We start from the raw sequence: 15470 nt of genomic DNA, 5'->3' as shown, positions 1-15470 counted from the left end.
CGGGTTTTTGGGTACCCGTTTGCATCTTTTATGCATCCCTAATATAATGTGCATTTAAAACTCGGCATATATGTGTACATACGTTGGAGAAGTATATGGACAGTCAGTGCACGGACTTTACCGCATTGGTAGGTTTACTAACTTTTCTGGCCCATTTTCATTTTCTACTACTACTACCACCGAGGCCCAAAATCTACCAAGATTTCAGTATCTTCGCACTGTAAACGTATGCTGCGATAATTTTAAAGTATTGAATGGCCGAGCCCACCCAACTAACATTAGGAGGCGATACTGAAAAATTTCTGAAGAACTTAAGCAGGAAATAAATTTTTGAGTAGAGAAATTTTTTTGAATAATTTGAACGAAAATAAAAGGTTCTACGTAAACGATTACTTGCCGAGATCGGTTATTTTGTGGCAGTACTTTTGGTACTTTAGAATATTGTTGTTGTGATTTGACGTTTGGGTGCATATTTGTCAGTATTTCAGTATAGGCATAAGCTATGTACATAGGTATATACAAACGCGCATGTAATTTTGTCTTGTTTACGTGGTTTAAAGGTGTCATTTCTTTGAAAATGTGCGATATTTGTTTTACAATACATTATTAATTGTTTGTACACATCTGAACTGTAGCTGGTGTTTTCTTGGTAAAAACTACCAACTACTACTATTTTCCTTTTTTCGTCTGCTACCATTCTCTTTTTAGAATTCCGCTCACTGGTACCAGCAGACCAACGGCAAAGACAAAAAAAAACGCACATTCATACATACCCGTGTATAGAATGTAAAATTCCTATGAATTGAAACAACGGGAAATGTATGAAGTGATTTTCCGTTCTTTCATTTCATTTTTTACTACGGCGTGGTTTGGAGTAATAACTCCACAAAAATATTAGTTCGGGTTTCAAAATCCACACGCATAATTTGTACAAAATCTTTAAGCACCTGACCAGGGCAACTCAGCGCACGACAAAAAGCTGTCATTGCATTTGGACGACAAGGTGGCGATACAACACGCAAATCAAAGAATTGTTCCAAACCTAGCAAATCATCGGCACTCAATTGGAATGGTTGCTTGCCATCTGGGGTAGGCGGTGTTGGTAAATATTGTGCTTTCAAATGTAACGATTCCATATGCAATTGATTTAACATGACCTGAAATTGTAAACCCTCCACCTTGAACAACACCATACCCGGTTCATTAGAGTTGAGTGTCGTTATCGATTCATCACCTTGTATATGACGTTGTAGCATACGACGCATAAATACACAGCCCAAAAAACGTTCCAATGGACTAATTTCAGATCCAGTAATATCTTTATTGGGATGAGGACTTGAACGACAAAGTGCTTCGAGTGCTTCGTGCGTTAGCAGCGTCGGTGTTGCACCTGCCCAAGAACGATTGGAGGGCACACGTGACATTGCCGATGATGTACTTACGTTGCCACACGTGCTTCCACTTGGTTTGTGCTCTGGACTTTGTCCAGGACGCGGTGATGGACGCGGCATACTTGGGGAATTCGGTCAATTTGTATTGGCTGGTGACATTGCGGTAAATGGTGAATCCTGGTGACCTTGCATATAAAGTGTATTGGGTCCCGGGCTATGTACCATATGTGGACTTGGTTGTGGATTGAGTGGTGATGATGGCATTAGACCACCGGGTGAAGGATGCGGCATATGATGTGCTGGTGGTGAAGTTAAGCTGAAATTTGGATGGCTTTGATTGCTACCTGGACCACCACTACCACCACCTCCGCCACCAGCTGATGGATGAGGACTTGCAGGTGTATGTGGATTTGAGCTAGGGGGCGGTGTATGCGGTGCCGGGAAACGTAAGCCGCTATCGCGCGGTGATTGTGGCCCACGCATACTACCACCGCTTGTAAATGGCGAAGAACCGCCAGTTCCTGCGCCCGAAACACTACCAGGACCACTGTAATTATCCTCCATACCCATTGCCGATGGTGGATTATCATCTTCACTTTGAGATCGTTCACGATAGACGGCATTTTCATCGACATGTTTCAAAAGGAAGCCTTTCAAGCCTTGTATGGGCGTGAATTCATCAATTAGATTACTATAAAAACGCGAATATGCACCATCTCTAATTGATATTAAACGTCCGCTGCGCATGCGTATCTCCAGGCAATAAATAGCTTGATATGCCAAACGTATCAAACAGGGTGATTGTGGAAGAATACAGAACGACAAGATGGGTACTTGTGGACGCGGTATACCCAATAGCGGTATGATGGGCAACTTTGCAATTGAGCTCAGCGGATTATACGTTTCATGAAGTATTTGTAAAACTTGTGTGAAATTATGTTGACGATTTAAATGTGAAACCAATTGATCACGCATCATTGAATGAGCATTAATTGCTGAAATGCCACCCACATAAATTAAACGAAAACCATTCGATTGTGCACACCAATAAATACTGCATGTAACTTCTTTTTTTTTTTTGGACCATAACCCAACAAAAGATTCTTGTAGTTATATGATTTAACGCTAACCACCTCAGTTAGATTTAAACGTTTATTTTTATTCTGTGCTTCCTGATTTGGCAACGGATCTACTTTATAGGCAAGCACAAAATCTATTGAACGTACACCATCCAAAAGGAAAAGCGTTTCATTGAATTTAATTTGTGGACAACAGTCTTCGTGATCTTCTTCATTAACAAAATTACTTTCTACTATATTATTATCAGTCATTGACGCTAACGGTGTTGTTATAGATTTTCAGCTATTATTATTTGAACTACTTTTACGTTGATAATGCCGATTGTTTGCGTCGAGACGATTGCGTTGCTGTTGCGTTGACTGTGCATCGAGTATTAAACTCGTTGAGTGTGACAGTTTGCTTTTATCACCATACTTGTGTACCTGTCCTTGCAAAAGTGTGTCATCACGCTCAACATTTTCATCCCCGCCACCACCATCGCCCTTGTCATCATGATAAATTCGCTTCTGTTGGGTCGAGCATTAAATTTGAGATCTCATTGCGGGTAAGAATTTCAGAACGTATCTCATCGGACAGGAAGAAAGCAGATTCCAAATGGGTTTTCGGTTGTAATGCTATTAGATTGGAAGATGGCCCTGGATACACATGATGCCCGGTATAGCATTGGCGGTTGAGCAGATGGAATTGGTGCTACCACCGATGGGGCGGCATGATATGCGCTAACTGGATCAACAACACCATTACTAACCACAACATTTGTATTGGGGGCATTTGTATGGTTGGCAGTTGGGTAAAAGTAAATTGTGCCACCTACATTCTCATGATGTACACTCGCCGGCAGCGTTGTTGGGATAGGAGAGGCGTGAGGTGTAATACGTGGTGGAGACTTCCCATCGCCAGCGCCGCCCGTTATGTTACTCGGCGATTCGTTTCGTAGCATTGTACCACGCACTTTCATTGGTGTTGTCATGTTGACGTATGCTGGGTTGCCGTTATTACACCATTCACTAAAGCGTGTGCTGCTGATTGTGTTTGTTGTTGATGCTGTAGTTGCTTTTGTTGCGCTACAGCGGCAGCAGTTGCCTTCTGTAATCCCAAAAGAGATGAGGGATTACCATTCCCCGACTTTGTGCCTGACGGATCGATACCTCCACCACCTACGTTGACACCAGTATTGCCAAGACCATGACTAAGCATTGGTGCATGATAGATAGGGTGCATAGAAATTAGGTGACGAATTTATGCCCGTTGGAATGAATTCGGGTGATTGCGGAGTAACCTGAGATTTCTTTACCGATAAAGGCGAATCCATGTTAAGTAGTGGGAACCCCGAGTTAGGACCGTAGGTTGGTGCTGGAACATTTCCCCGTTTCATGTATGTTGCAAGTTTACTTTCGGAAGGAATACCGATCGATGGCGGATAAAAAATAGGATCCATTGCAGCTGGATCTGCTGGGAAAAAGTTATTTAAGAATGTTGACATTTTTCACCGCAACACTCATACGAGCGAGGGGACTTGCCCGTGGCGGTGCAGATTTCCGCCGAATTATGTTCCTCGTTTTTGTTTTTGTAATCGTGGCTGTATTCGGATTGACCGTCGTTTAAATTTATTTGTTTTCGATTCCTTTTTGTTATTATAATTACTTTCTTTTAATGTAAATTCGATTGGGATTTATTATTTTATTTGGATGCTTTTAACGACGTTGCAGCGCAATCGCAGCATATTTACGGTTTATGGTACGTTACCTAGCGAATGTTCTGGCCATACCATTTTGTATACATAGTATATATGCATGCATGTACATGTATATAGGTATGTATATATGCACAAATTATTTAGTTTACTGATGTTTGCCTCGCGTGACTTTTTCACTGCGTCTTCATCGAAAAACTTTTCCTTTTTAAGAATCTGTCAACATACATATAAATCATATTAGCAGAGATATACGCATACCTGTCTAAATTAGTAAAATTTTCCAGCAAAACAACGTACCTGTTGTTACGTATGGATCATGGTATGGATATAATTAAAACAGTTTATTAACTTAATAATCCTTTAAAGAATCAATAGATTATGCAAAGTTCATCACATATTCTTAAAAATGTAGACAGCTCATGCGAAAGTTTCGTATTTTATCACATGTTAAATTGACGGGATAAGAGGCCATTATAGGTTTCATTAGAAGGACTCCTAAAGCAAAAGGGTTATTGATTGAATATTTTCTCATTAACAAAATATTGGTGGTTTTCGTTTAAACAGCTCAGATTCTACCTAAACTCTATTTTTAGAAATGCGGACCTAAAACTCATTTCATTTTTTCCATAAATGTTTTTCGTTATTTAATTTCTTTTCGAATTTTTGGAATGTGCCTTGGGCCGATGGCATGTGCGATCTGTGGCAGACCGTGGGTCTGCGTTAGGGTTAGGTGCCCTCGCTCGGGGTGAGCGAGTGAATTTTGGGATGGTCTTTTTGAAAATGAAAAAAAAGTTTTGTGGCAGATGTGGGATCTGCATGAGGGCTTTTCGTGTATCCTCGTTATGGGAGAACGCGTGAGTGGGAAGATTTCTGGTGTCCTCGCTCGGGGTGAGCGAGTGAATTTGTGGGATATTTTCGAAAAAACATAGAATTTTGTGGCAGATGGGGATCTGCATTAGGGTTGGTTGGCCTCGTTTCGGTGAACGAGCGCTGGGGTTTTGGACATCCCTTTTTCTCGACGGAACTCTTCCGTCTTTCTGTGAAGAAACAGGGGGGGTTGTGGATTCGCGGTAAAAAGTTCGCTTTGAAAAGGAAAGGAAGAAGGATCAGTTTGACCAAAGGTCGTCTGACTTGACCCTTCTCGGTTATGAGGTCGACTACACGAACCTGGTTGTCTTCGCCGGGGTGTACGTTGACGACTCGACCTAACCTCCATTCGTTGGGAGATAAGTTGTCCTCTTTGAGGACAGCGAGATCTCCCACTTTTATATTTTCTTTGGGATGCTTCCACTTCACTCGTTTTTGAAGTTCGGATAGATATTCCACCTTCCATCGTTTGCAGAAAGTGTGGTGGAGGGCTTTGAGTTTCTGCCATCGATTGATCATCGAGGCAGAGCTCTCACTGGCATCTGGTTCTGGCGGAGCCAGGAGGTGGCTGCCCGTTAGGAAATGTCCGGGGGTTAGTGGTTCCAGATCCATTGGGTCATTCGACCCTGGACCGAGTGGGCGCGAGTTCAGGCACGCCTCAATCCGGCACAAAAGGGTTTGGAACTCCTCTATGGTGTACTTATGGGGAGACGCGATCTTTTTGAAGAGGCTTTTGAAGCTCTTCACTCCCGCCTCCCACAAGCCGCCCATATGTGGAGCGCCGGCGGGAATAAAATGCCAAGTTAACGCTTGATGGATATACTTGGAGACTGTTTTATCTCGGCTTTTTGCCAGGAAGGCTTTGAATTCCGATCGTAGAGATCTGGAAGCTCCGACAAAGTTCGTACCGTTGTCGGAGTAGATGTTCTTCGGACATCCTCTTCTCGCGATAAAACGCGAAAAGGCCGCGAGGAAGCATGAGGTGCTAAGGTCACTAGTGGCTTCTAAATGGATGGCCTTCGTGGAGAAACAGACGAAAAGGCATACGTAGCCTTTTGACAGTCGACATCCCCTACCGCGGTAGCTTTTGATGTCGAAAGGCCCCGCAAAGTCTACCCCGGTATTGGTGAACGCGCGGGTAAAAGTAGTCCGTTCGCAGGGAAGGTTACCCATAAGTTGGGACTGTGCCTGCTTTCGATGAATAATGCAGGTTTTGCAATTGTGAATGACGGCTCTGATCATGGTCTTGACATTCGGTATCCAGTATTGGGTTCGGATGAGACGGAGCATGAGCTGGTTCTCGCCATGAAGGGAGTCATGATGAGCCATCATAACTGTAAGGCGAGACAGCCTACAATTGTAAGGAAAGATGATCGGATGACGCTCGTTGTATGACATGTCTTTTGAGGCCCCTAGACGCCCCCCTGTTCTAATAATATCATCTTTGTCGATATATGGGTTGAGTGACAGGATTTCACTCTTCCGATCAATAGGTTCCCTATTTTTTAATTTTAAATATTCTGTACCGTAAAATTGTTTCTGGCAGACTCGTATTAATGCTTGAGTTGTTGCCTTAATCTCATCGGCTGAGATTATGCACGACTTTTCTTGGAACACTGTTTTAGTTTTAGGATGTGTTGTTTTATAGAATCTCCTAACATATGACAGAACCTTCAAAGCCCTGGGTAAATTTGAAAACCGGTCGAGAATATCTACATGATCTACCCTTGTCGTGGCATATGTTTGTGCCCTCTTCTCCTCAACGGACGTTTTATAGTCGGGCTCTTGTGCAGGCCAGTAGGAATTGTCTTCTTGCAGCCAAGAAGGTCCCTGCCACCACAACGAATTGTTGACCATCTCTGATGCAAGTAGTCCTCTGCTTCCTAGATCCGCTGGATTAGATTCCGAGTCCACGTGAAGCCAGTCCTTGCTACCGACCATATCGATGATCTTAGTGATTCGGTGTGCGACGAAGGTTGACCAGGAACAGGGCGGCTTTCTTATCCATGCGAGTACGATGGTAGAATCCGTCCAGAGGTGAACTTTTGCTGGCCCCAAATGAATGTTTCGGAATATTGATTCCATGATTTCTGCGAGCAGCACGGCGCCGCAAAGTTCTAAACGTGGTAGTGAGATGGTTTTCACTGGGGCTACTCGGGTTTTGGCTAGCAAGAGATCTGTGAAAATTTTGTCGTCCCTTTTTACGCGCATGTAGATTGCTGCTGCATATGCCTTTTCCGATGCATCGCAAAAACCATGTATTTCGATGTCGTCCTTGGGCGTAAAATTTACCCATCGCGGTATCCTAATGTTATCTATTTCGTTATAGTGTTGGGTGAAATTTTCCCACCGTTCTAAGGTAGTTGGGGAGACAGGTTCGTCCCACCCGGTGCCCTCTAACCAGATATTCTGCATTAGTATTTTTGCCACTATGACCATTGGTGCAAGCCAGCCTAAAGGGTCGAAAAGTTTGGCTATAGCGGATAGGATTGCGCGTTTGGTGGTGTTCTCGCCATTCCCTAAACCTCCTGCTGTAAAGTAAAACATGTCTGAGTGCGCGTTCCATCGTATTCCGAGTGCCTTCACCGAGCTAGCATCTTCAAACGCTAGGAAGTCCTCGCTGAGCAAATCCGTTTTGGGGATGTCCTGAAGGATTTCCTCACAATTTGATGTCCACTTGCGCAATGGAAAGCCAGCTGAGTGTAATGCTTCGCGAATCTCGTTTCTTGCTCTGATGGTTGACGCTATTGTATGTCCTCCAGATAAAACGTCGTCGACATACATACTTTCGCGTAATATACCCGATGCTATTGGGTGGGTATTTTCTACATCATCAGCCAATTGTAGAAGTGACCGTATCGCGAGGTAGGGGGCGCAGTTTACACCAAAGGTGACAGTCTTTAGTTCGTAAAGACTGATGGGTTCGTTGGGGGATGTTCGATGGACAATTCTTTGAAATTTGGCGTGATTATCGGTCACCCAAATCTGCCTATACATCTTTTCTATGTCGCTATTAAAGACAAAACGGTACAGTCTCCAACGTAGAATTAAAATAGGCAAGTCTGCTTGGAGTACTGGACCTGGGTGGAGTATGTCGTTTAGAGTAATGCCATTTGCCGTCGGAGTTGACGCGTTGAAGACACGCGCACCTTGGTAGTGGTACTTTCCGCCTTTACAACGGCGTGGTGGGGCAGGAAATAATTATCCGAATCGTCGGATGGTATATTATTCTTAATTTTTCTCATATGTCCAAGTGTTTCGTATTCTGACAACACCCGAACATACTCTTTTCCTAAATCTTGGTTTTTCAGTAATCGCCCCTCATTTCTGAAGAATTATGAACATGCGCGCTTTAGGGATGGTCCTAATTTAATATTCTCAGGGTAATCCTGCCTGAATGGTAGCGAAACTATATACCTCCCATTTTCATCACGTTTTGTCGTTTCCTTAAATAGTTGTTCACAATACCTTACTTCTTCATTAAGCATTTTATTTTTGGGAACATTTTCTATCTCCCAGAAAGCTCTTAATTGGTTGTCCAATGCAACCTCGTTATAAAATGACATGATGCTCTTCGTTGGACTCGGTGCTTCGATGCGACCGGTTAGTATCCAACCGAACACTGTCTCTTGGGCCAAAAGTGTATTTAGTACATTCTTTTTCAGACCGCTCAGTATAATTTGGGGATATATGTCTCCTCCAAGTATGAGGTCTACGTCTTCGTTGATGTAGAACCTCTTGTCTGCCAACACCAAGTCTGGGAATGCCTGCAAGTCATGGCGTTGATATGGCAGGATGGAAGATTCCCAGTGAATTTGGCTAGGACTAGAAAGGGTGTAGTCAGGCTGAAGTAGGCATCCACTGGTGAACGTAATTCAATTTTGGATGCCTCTCTCACCTGAGCTTACACCGCATTTGTGATGCCTGAAACTTGGGCATGCATTTTCCTCGCTGGCAAATTGATTCTGCGTTTCAGTCTTTCAGTTATAAAGGAACATTCAGACCCTGAATCAATTAATGCCCGCGCGGAGAAGTCGGTACCATTATGGTGAATGTGTACGCGAGCAGTTCCTAATAGCACACCTGTGCGGGAATTCGTATGACAGGATGTCACATTTTTGTTCCCGTTTGAACCTGGTTTTTCTGATTCCTGTCTCGCTAATGCCTGTCTAGAAGTAGAGGGCCTATTATCGTAGGAGTGTTGGGGCGGGTTGTAGGTGGTGTTTTTCTGTAGGGTATCCGCATGCAGGAGCATATGGTGACGAGAGTGGCACGTATTGCAGTTGTAGGAACTGGTGCATCTGGTCACTGTGTGTCCTGGGGATAGACAATTCAGACAACCATTTGTAGATTTTATGAATTTAATCCTTTCTGCAGGGGTTAACTCGCAAAAGCGTGAACAGTTTCGTAATCTGTGCTCTGCGGACTTGCACATTTTACACATTGCCTTTGACGTCGGTCTGGATACCTTTGTTTGAAAGGCACCAAGTATTTTCGTAGGGGGTTCTGTTGATTGTCGCGACGCGTTTAGTTTTTGCACTTTCGAAGTGGCATGCCCTGTAAAACCAGACACTGTTTCAAGTGTCTGAAACCGATTAGACAGGAATTTGTCCATATCCTCCCACTTGGATATGTCCATTTTATGGTCTATACTTTGCTCCCAAAGAGCCAGCGTGCTCTCTGGTAACTTGGTTGAGCATAGATAGGTCAGGATTGCATCCCAATTGGAAGTGTCAATTTTGTGGCATTTGAGGGACGAAATACAATTATTTATATCATTTTGCAGCTTTTTTATTGAACTGCCACACTCACTTTCTACCTTTTTTAAGTTAAATAAAATTTGTAGTTGTGTGTTAACTAAGATACGTTTGTTTTCGTATCTTTCACACAAGTTTTTCCAGGCCATCTCGAAACCTTCATTTGTGAGAGGGCATAACGATATCTTTTGCTTCGCCCTGCGTTTTGTTGTTGAGATGGAATAACTTTTCCACCCCTTTCAAGCTGGAATTGTTTATATATATTGCCGTGAACAGGTCGCGAAAAGTTGGCCAAGACAGGTAATCCCCTTTAAAAACTTCCGTGTCGCAAGCAGGGAGGCGAATTTTATGCGCATGAGGTTCTTGCTCAGGGTTGACGTTCTTTTCATCCTTCTTGTATTTTTCTGCCTCAGCAGATATAGACGCTGAACATCGCACGTAGATTGCGTATGCTGCCTTTTGCTTCTTTCTGATCGCCATAACGTCATCCGCTGACACCTCATCAGATCCCAATAGCGAATCAAACGCAGACTTTACCTTCTTCCACAAGAGCCGCAACTCTTCCTGCTGTATTGCAAGGGTGTGTTTACTATGGTCGCTCTCCGGAATAAGGCTGTAATCTTTATCAAACTCTGCGATTGATTCTGCTAAACGGATGTAGGTTTCCATTGTTTTATTTACGTTTATTAACGAGAAAATTGCCGAATAGAGAAATAGAACGCTTTAGAGTAAAAAATACCTGCCCAGTAAATAAACACTATTGAAACTCGACGCTTTATTATTTATTTTTATATTGCAGACTTTTTGTCTCGGTAGCGGCAGCACCAGAGGTTTATTTTACAGACTTTTGTCCCAACAGCGACAACAAGAAGGGTTTATTTTTGGACTTTTGTCCCAACAGCGACAACAAGAAGGGTTTATTTTTGGACTTTTCTGTCTCAGTAGCAAAACAAAAAAGGGGACCACTCGCCACCTCCACAGTTAAATGGGTGTATTGTGAACAAATGAAAAGTGTGTGCGGTATTGCTAATGAAAATCGAAAATACCCGGAAGAAAGTGAAGAAAGAAATAAATGTTTTACAAGAAGTGAGCGCCTGATTAATTAAATTGAAATTAATGTGTTTGTGATGTGCAAACAACAACAACAAAGACTTATTCGGTATCGTGCGGAAAGTGGGGTTAGGTTAACCTCTTCCTTGTGTTGTGTCTGAAAAACCTTACCACTGGTGGGGGGATAAACCAGATAATCACAAGGATCGAACTAAAAATTAACAAACCAAGTGATTGAATTTTTGAAATTGGAAAGAAAAAAAAAGGTGCTCACTAAATAACTTCACTTTTTTACACTCCTTTTCGATTTAAATTTTTCGCGCACGACACGGGTATTTATCTTTATTTGTCACTACTAATCACTTAAACGAAAAAAAGTGGCAAGATATATAATACTTACTTCTTATTTTTGATGTGATGGCTGTGGCTCTGGTGGCTGCTAATGTCGTGTATAGTATAAACTTCCAGCTTTGGTTCTGCTGGGATATGCTGTGGCAAATAAAACTTTTGATGATTTTTTTGTTTGTGGCAATTCGTGCAAAATTTTGTAATAGGCAAAATCCTTCGGCAAAAGTTTATGAGTTGGATAAATTGTGCTGTGCAGGTAGATTCTCTGGTGCAGTGGACTGTAATTTTAGGCTTTTAGTTCCTTTTTTCGGTGAGTAAGGACCAATGTTCGGCCTGAGTGCATCGTAAACCGGCAGTGGGTAGGCGCACAAGGGTCGATCTTGGAGTGGATGGTTCGCTCAAAAGAAATAAATAAGTACACAAAGAGGAATTCCTCGTTATAAAATAATATTTAATTTGAGTGTGCGGAAATGTAAAAGAGGATACAATATTACCTTTGTGTATAACTTGACGATGGTGATCCTGGGCGATGTGAAATGCTTGGCGGTCAATCGAAAAAGAGGCCGGTTATCCCGTTGAGGACAACCGCTAAGCCGCGAAAAAGTCCTCTGGTATTAAGGAGGGGAAAAAAGCCACACACACAACGACCCCCACATATACGTGCATGGGTGCTGACAACCTGCACACACACGTGCATGTTTATGAAACGCATGCATGTGCATGCATGCACACAAATGCGGCGTTAGTGTGGGTGGCTGGAAATATTATTCAAACGATAGGGAGGGGCGCCGTCAATCAGGTAAAAGTTAGGCACTTGGCCTAAACAACGTTTGTCAGATAAAATTTTGAAATATACATTTAAACGAGCGAATGAAAAAATTACGACATTTAAGCATATGCATGTATGCACGGATCATACAAATATTTGCAATTAACAGTATATGAAACATTGAATTATACACATACATACATATTACTCTCACATTATTGCGTGTATATGTATATATATTCGTCATTTTTTTTAAGTGGGCGTGGTGGTTCTCCGATTTTGATAATTATTATAAAGCGTACATATAGTAATAAGAGTAACGTTCCTGACAAATTTCATAATGATATCTTCAACGACTGCCAAATTACAGCTTGCAAAATTTTAAATTACCTTCTTTTAAAAGTGCGCGGTGCCACGCCCATTGTCCAAAATTTTACTGACTTTCTATTTTGCGTCATAAGTTCAAGTCTTGGTAATGAATTATCGCACTTTTTCGGTTTTTCGAAATTTTCGAAATCGATATTGTTCATTTTAAATAGCGATCTGAGATGAGTGCTCTGGAACCTACATAACAAATTTCATCAAGATACCTCAAAATTTACTCAAGTTATCGTGTTAATGGACGGACGGACGGACGGACATGGCTCAATCAAATTTTTTTTCGATCCTGATGATTTTGATATATGGAAGTCTATATCTATCTCGATTTCTTTATACCTGTACAACCAACCGTTATCCAATCAAAGTTAATATACTCTGTGAGCTCTGCTCAACTGAGTATAAAAATAAAGGAGTTAAAAATTTAAAAAGCATCAAAGAAGTTGAGAATAAAAAAAAAAACAAAGAAGAAAAAATCGCAGTCCAGCGTTATAAGGAAAAGGAATCCAAAGAAGAATTAGCAAGTTTGTCAAGCTGAAAAGAAGAAGAAAGAATGTTTCAGAAGCACTTGGTAACAAAAGAAAAAAATTTAGATAAATAAACAAACGAAAATTTTGTCACAATTTGAGGGAAAGGAAATTTAAAATTTGAATTTGTCAAAAAAAAAAATAAGATTGAATGAAAGATGTTTTCACCATTTCAAATTTGATTAAAAGAAAGTTTTATTATTATTATTTTTTTTTATTCTTCCTCTCTTTTGTGAAATTTGACGTTTGTCAGATAAAATTTTGAAATATACATTTAAACGAGCGAATGAAAAAAAAATTACGACATTTAAGCATATGCATGTATGCACGGATCATACAAATATTTGCAATTAACAGTATATGAAACATTGAATTATACACCTACATACATATTACTCTCACATTATTGCGTGTATATGTATATATATTCGTCATTATACATACATATATATACATCCATTAAATTTTTTTTGTTGTTAAAATGGACAAACATACAATATTAGATATGAATTGCGAGTCTCTAAGGAATACGCTTAGAGAGCGTAACTTAGAAACCACAGGATTAAAAAAGGTTTTGCAATATACTAATGCTACATTATGGTATTAATAATGATGATGATGATGTGGTCTCAAATGCTTCCGTTTATGAAGATGTCCATGTCGGCAGTCACCCCAACCTTAGAAGATCGGTATTCACTTTTAAGGATATTGAAGAGAGTTTATCTAGATTCAATGGTACAGATACAGTTGATATTAGGCAGTGGGTAAAAGAATTCGAAGAAAATGCTTGTCACTAATAAAAATTGGATCCAACGGGTATGGGTATCAAACGAAATGTGTTAATGAGTATTTCAAAAGGGCGTGGGGTTTAGTTCTATAGGTGGACGCCTTTTCGAGATATCGCCATAAAGGTGGACCAGGGGTGACTCTAGAATGTGTTTGTACGATATGGGTATCAAATTAAAGGTATTAATGAGGGTTTTAAAAGGGAGTGGTGGTAGTTGTATAGGGGGTCGCCTTTTCGAGATATCGGCATAAAGGTGTACCTGGGGTGACTCTGGAATGCGTTTGTACAATATGGGTATCAAACGGAAGGTGTTAATGAGTATTTTTAAAAGGCGTGGGGTTTAGTTCTATAGGTGGAAGCCTTTTCGAGATATCGCCATAAAGGTGGAACAGGGGTGACTCTAGAATGTGTTTGTACGATATGGGTATCAAATTAAAGGTATTAATGAGGGTTTTAAAACGGAGTGGTGGTAGTTGTATAGGTGGTCGCCTTTTCGAGATATCGGCATAAAGGTGGACCAGGGGTGACTCTAGAATGCGTTTGTACAATATGGGTATCAAACGAAAGGTGTTAATGAGTATTTTAAAAGGGCGTGGGGCTTAGTTATATAGGTGGACGCCTTTTCGAGATATCGCCATAAAGGTGGACCAGGGGTGTCTATAGAATGTGTTTGTACGATATGGGTATCAAATTAAAGGTATTAATGAGGGTTTTAAAAGGGAGTGGTGGTAGTTGTATAGGGGGTCGCCTTTTCGAGATATCGGCATAAAGGTGGACCTGGGGTGACTCTGGAATGCGTTTGTACAATATGGGTATCAAACGAAAGGTGTTAATGAGTATTTTTAAAAGGCGTGGGGTTTAGTTCTATAGGTGGAAGCCTTTTCGAGATATCGCCATAAAGGTGGAACAGGGGTGACTCTAGAATGTGTTTGTACGATATGGGTATCAAATTAAAGGTATTAATGAGGGTTTTAAAAGGGAGTGGTGGTAGTTGTATAGGTGGTCGTCTTTTCGAGGTATCGGCATAAAGGTGGACCAGGGGTGACTCTAGAATGCGTTTGTACAATATGGGTATCAAACGAAAGGTGTTAATGAGTATTTTAAAAGGGCGTGGGGCTTAGTTATATGGGTGAACGCCTTTTCGAGATATAGCCATAAAGGTGGACCAGGGGTGTCTATAGAATGTGTTTGTACGATATGGGTATCAAATTAAAGGTATTAATGAGGGTTTTAAAACGGAGTGGTGGTAGTTGTATAGGTGGTCGCCTTTTCGAGATATCGGCATAAAGGTGGACCAGGGGTGACTCTAGAATGCGTTTGTACAATATGGGTATCAAACGAAAGGTGTTAATGAGTATTTTAAAAGGGCGTGGGGCTTAGTTATATAGGTGGACGCCTTTTCGAGATATCGCCATAAAGGTGGACCAGGGGTGTCTATAGAATGTGTTTGTACGATATGGGTATCAAATTAAAGGTATTAATGAGGGTTTTAAAAGAGAGTGGTGGCAGTTCTATAGGTGGACGCCTTTTCGAGATATCGCCATAAAGGTGGATCAGGGGTGACTCTAGAATGTGTTTGTACAATATGGGTATCAAACGAAAGGTGTTAAAGAGATTTTAAAATGGCGTGGGGATTATTTCTATAGGTGGACGCCTTTTCTAGATATCGCCATAAAGGTGGGCCAGGGGTGACCCTAGAATATGTTTGTACGATATGGGTATCAAATTAAAGAAATTAATGAAGGTTTTAAAAGGGAGTGGTTGGTAGTTGTATAGGTGGTCGCCTTTTCGAGATATCGGCATAAAGGTGGACCAGGTGT

At 41.4% G+C, this 15470-nt stretch overlaps 1 protein-coding gene and 1 pseudogene across 1 annotated transcript in view; one reads left to right on the top strand and one right to left on the bottom strand.

Moving 5' to 3' along the window:
- The window catches only part of LOC137234818 (uncharacterized), a 1233955-nt gene that overhangs the window by 841494 nt on the left and 376991 nt on the right, over positions 1-15470 (top strand). The gene's annotated exons all lie outside the window — the stretch shown is intronic.
- On the bottom strand, positions 858-2722 carry LOC137234383 (mediator of RNA polymerase II transcription subunit 14-like; annotated as a pseudogene).

Source organism: Eurosta solidaginis, chromosome X (assembly GCF_040869045.1).
Source record: "Eurosta solidaginis isolate ZX-2024a chromosome X, ASM4086904v1, whole genome shotgun sequence".
NCBI classification, from domain to species: Eukaryota; Metazoa; Arthropoda; class Insecta; order Diptera; family Tephritidae; genus Eurosta; species Eurosta solidaginis.
The sequence above is the reverse complement of the archived record's forward strand: the minus strand, read 5'-3'. Positions and strand labels throughout refer to the sequence as shown.